Source organism: Dipodomys spectabilis, unplaced genomic scaffold, assembly GCF_019054845.1.
Source record: "Dipodomys spectabilis isolate Male_0828 unplaced genomic scaffold, ASM1905484v1 ptg000078l, whole genome shotgun sequence".
Lineage (NCBI taxonomy): Eukaryota > Metazoa > Chordata > Mammalia > Rodentia > Heteromyidae > Dipodomys > Dipodomys spectabilis.
The window spans coordinates 4,434,170-4,439,312 of record NW_024870755.1 but is presented as its reverse complement, the minus strand read 5'-3'; the positions used below and the strand labels follow the sequence as shown (position 1 = coordinate 4,439,312).

General features: G+C 40.2%; 1 pseudogene; it reads right to left on the bottom strand.

The window, feature by feature from the left end:
* Positions 1-3,694: 3,694 nt before the first annotated feature.
* LOC122110460 lies at positions 3,695-4,624 on the bottom strand (annotated as a pseudogene).
* Between the last annotated feature and the right edge of the window lie 519 nt (positions 4,625-5,143).

Here is a 5,143-nt window from a genome sequence, read left to right as displayed (position 1 = left end):
CTCCCTCCCACCCAATCATACCCCCCCAACCCCCCCCACCGACATTGTAAAGCTGGTTTTGACATGACATTTTGTACTTCTCATTGTTGCAACAGGTCCACCTGAATCCTTAAACGACTTGTTTGTCCCCATCTCCTCCACATGTTATACTGACATCAAATATAGTGAAAGAGGGGGTTACACTGTGGAGGAGGGACATACAAAGCAACAAAGAAATAATCTTATAAATGCGTTAGAAACACATGCATGAAAGAAACAAAAACATTAAAATACATATTTGAGGTTTCGTTTTCCTAACATCACATTATCTGACTTTTTCCGCTTGACTCATACCTATACTAGATATTGCAAATAAGGGAAACCATGGGACCTATGTTTCTTTGGGCCTGGCTTACTTCACTTAATATAATTTTTTCCAAGCCTTTCCATTTCCTAACAAATGGGGAAATGTCATTCTTTCTGATGGAGGCATAGAATTCCACTGTGTATATATACCACATCTTCTTGATCCATTCATCTACTGAGGGGCATCTGGGTTGGTTCCATGTCTTAGCTATGGTAAATAATGCTGCAATAAACATAGTTGTGCTGGTAGCTTTAGTGTGGCCTTGTTTGTGATCATTTGGGTAAATGCCCAAAAGTGGGATTGCTGGGTCATTGGGGAGCTCTATGTGGAGTCTTTTGAGGAACCTCCATACTGCTTTCCAAAGTGGTTGAACAAGTTTACATTCCCACCAACAATGAAGTAAGGTTCCTTTAGATTCTTATATATCATTCTGCACCAGAATCAACTCCAAATGGATCAAGACCTCAGAGTCAAAGCACACACTCTGAAAACATTACATGATGGAATAGGAAAAACTCTAGGTCTCCTTGGCACAGGCTGAAATTTTCTTGATAGAGGCCCAGAAATACAACAAATCAAAGAAAGGTTGGACAAATGGGATGGCATGAAATTGCAGAGTTTCTGCATGGCAAACGACATAGCTTGCAAGATCAATAGAAAGCCCACGGATTGGGAGAAGTTCTTCACTAGCCATACAATGGACAAGGATCTCACATCTAAATTATACATGCAACTCAAAAAATTAAATCCCCCAACAACACATCTTCAAAGAAACAACTGTCCAATAAATAACTGGGCTAAAGACTTAAAGAGAAACTTCTCTGAAGAGGAAAGAAGGATGGCCAATAGACACATGAAGAAATGTTCAACCTCCCTATCCATAAAAGAAATGCAAGTCAAAAGAATATTGAGACAGGGGTTATACTCTGGGGGAGGGACATACAAAGCAAAAAAAGAAATAATCTTATAAATGCGTTAGAAACAAATGCATGAAAGAAAAAAAAAAACATTTGAATACATATCTTTGGGTTCATTTCCCTAACATCACCTTATCTGACCTTTTCTGCTTGACTCAGACATATACTATATATTGCATATAAGGGAAACCATGGGACCTATGTTTCTTTGGGCTTGGCTTACTTCACTTAATATAATTTTTTTCCAAGTCTTTCCATTTCCTAACAAATGGGGCAATGGCATTCTTTCTGATGGAGGCATAGAATTCCATTGTGTATATATACTATATATACTACATTTTCTTGATCCATTCATCTACTGAGGGGCATCTGGGTTGGTTCCATATCTTTGCTATAGTAAATAATGCTGCAATAATCATAGTTGTGCTGGTAGCTTTATTGTGGTCTTGTATGTGAACATTTGGGTAATGCCCAAAAGTGTGATTCCTGCTTTGAATGCAATTGATGTCGGTAAAATTTGTGGAGGGGAAGGGGAAAAACAAGTCGTTTAAATAAGGATACAGGTGGACTAGTTTCAACAATGAGTAGTACAAGTTGTTCTGTCGAAAACGAACTTTACAACTTTGGTGGGGGGGCGGGGGAAGGATGGGTAGGGATTGGAAGGGGAAACAAAGGAGGAGGCTACAATGCTTGATAAGAAATGTACTCATTATCTTGCCCTTGTAATTGTAACCACTCTGTACAGTATTTTCACAATAAAAAATAAATAAAATTAAAAAAAAATCAACATTGAGATACCACCTCACCCCAGTTAGAATGGCTAAAATCAAGAACTCTAATAACAGCAGATGCTGGAGAGGATGTGAACAGAAGGGAACCTTAATTCATTGTTGTTGGGAGTGTAAACTTGTTCAACCACTGTGGAAAGCAATATGGAGGTTCCTCAAGAGACTCCACATAGACATCCCCTATGACCCAGCAATCCCACTTTCAGGCATTTACCCAAATGTTTACAAAGAAGACCACACTAAAGCTACCAGCACGACTATGTTTATTGCAGCATTATTTATCATAACTAAGATATGGAACCAACCCAGATACCCCTCAGTTGAGTTGATGAATGGATCAAGAAAATGTGGTATATATACACAATGGAATTCTATGCCTCCATCAGAATGATTGATATTGCCCCATTTGTTAGGAAATGGAAAAATTTGGAAAAAAATATATTAAGTGAAGTAAGCCAGGCCCAAAGAATCTTAGGTCCCATGATTTCCCTTATTTGCAAGAACTATATTATGTCTGAGTCAAGCAGAAAAGATCAGATAAGTTGATGATAGGGAAATGAACCCTAACGTATATATTCAAATGTTTTTTTCTTTCATGTGATTGTTTCTAACATATTTATAAGATAATTTCTTTGTTGCTTTAATGTCCCACCCCATGGTATAACCCCTGTTTTCACTGTATTTGATGTCGGTATAATTTGTGGAGGGGAAGGGAAAAAACAATTCGTTTAAATAGGGATACAGGTGGATCCGTTGCAACGATGAGATATACATGTCGTTATGTCGAAAAAGAACTTTACAACTTTGGTGCGGGGGAGGAGAATTGAGTGGAGAGGTGGGGGTAGTATGGAAAAGATGGGAAGGGAAAACAAAGTAGGAGGCTACAATGCTTGATAAGAACTGTATTCATTATCTTCCCCATGAAATAGTAATCCGTCTGTACTATATTTTCACACACAAAAAAAATTATGTACGACCCCACCAGGATGAGTTCCCAAAATGGCATTGGCTGCACTGGTTGACACCAAGCTGCTAAGGTAGGAAAGATGGCTTTTGAACTCCAAGTGTCAGCAGATAAGTTGTGGGCTACTCTGCTGCACTCTCTGAAGAAGAGCTTCTGCTGGTTTTGGGTCCTCCCCATCACTGCATGGGTCTCCTTTACAGCACACAACAGATTTGAAGCGTTTACCAGAAAGGCGGTGTTCCTGAGTGGAAAAAGCTAGCTTCTGAGGAAAGTTATTTGTGAAAGCCAGCATGACCACAGAAGGAATTCCTTTTGAAGAAAGTATGAACAATCAGGATTTACCCAACTGGAGCCGTGAGTGTGTTGATGATCAACTTAACAACATGGATTGAGGTGGTCAAAAGAAGAAAGCAAATAGTTTATCAGAAAAGAGTAAGAAAATTTGCTTTAGGCTTGTTCAAATTCCTGACTATATTACCAAATCCAAGACCTTGTTGGAAAAAAAGAAAGATCTGAGAAAGTTGAGCATCTTACTTAACATCCAATAGTTCACCTTAAAGAACAAGAAAAATCAAACATGAAATATCTCCAAAAAATCCTTGCTTGAGAAAATGAGGAAGAGGATGTTCAGACTATGGATTCAGCTGTGGGATCTGGTTCTGTTGCTGGGAGCATGTCTCTAAACATAGATGTGCACTCTGAAACTTGAGATACCATGGAAGTAATCTGGGGTATGACATATCATATGTAGCTCACCTCTAGAAAGTGCTGGGTCAAATTTGAAGAAAGAATATTTTAGAGTGCCATTAAGTTTCATGATTGCAAATTGGTTACCACAAAGATAACAATAGTTAGTAGCACTGAAATTTGTTACTACATTCTGGTCATGGCACCAGTTTTATCTCTCCATCACCAACTTATGCCACACCAATGTCAGACCATTTATTGGCATGATTAAATGTCTCAGAAATATCCTGCCCAAAGGTGAAACCAGCTCCTCAGGGAAATATACCCCAACCACTACCATCATCTGGATCTGACCACAGCACATCACAGACCCTGAAGGGGAACTTCCTGGAGATCAAGTGCTCTGATGTGATCCAGTGTTTCTATGAATGGTGAGAGAACACCATGTAGACATAAGGAATGCCCATCCACCAAGGCAGTGAGATGAAGAGCCAAAAAGATCTGTAAAGTATTTCCAAACATTTGCATTTCCATATTTCCCTAAACACTCATCATAGAAATCATACAGTTGTGTGCTCTTATGATTTCCTCAAAGAATGGTGAACCATTCATGGTAATGTACCTTCAGAACTACAAGCAGTGTGACTGTTTCAAGTAAATAATACCCTTTGTCAACATAAACAAGTAATTTGTATCTGGTGATTTTTCCACCAACTCTAAACAGTTCCATGAGACTGAAATTGCTCATGCACATCTCCACAGAAATGACTGTACATGGAACCTCTTATAAATGGGATTCTTTTGTAAGGATTTCTTTAGTCTTCTCACAGGGACTCTTGACCTGGGACTCGGTTAGCTGCTTGCACTCATTCAGCTGTTCAATCCCCTGGTCCAGGTTCTTGGTGAACACATTCATGTCCATGATGCCACATGCCCAAATGGGCTACTGCTCCATGCTACTCCTGCACCACATCTGCCCACAGGCCACATGCACACACTGCCACCGGTTCCCGTGGTACTTCTAGGGGCCCTGGTGGGCTGGGCACTGCCCCTAATTCCGCCCCCTCACCCTGGCTCTCTGCAATGCTCCACTGCCTGCTCCTGTGTCTCCTCCATTCGCCCAAGCTCCAGAGCTCTGCTATCTGTAATGGCAGGATATGCTACAATATTTAACAAAGGAAGCATCTTTTAGTCTGAGAATTTGGCCAGGCATTGAGGACAGGGGTCTATTTTGGTCATGTCAATGGAGCTCTTTATGAACTCCTATGCAGATGCTTGTTCTGAACCATTTTCAAACCTGTTGTGACTTTATGTGAATGGCTAAGTATCATCGGGGGTGGGGGCACTGAAAATAGCAACCTCCAAAGTTCAGAATCTGTACCCAGGAGATTCTCAGTTCTTGGCCCACGCTCCTTCTTCCATTGCTTTCCAATATCCCTTT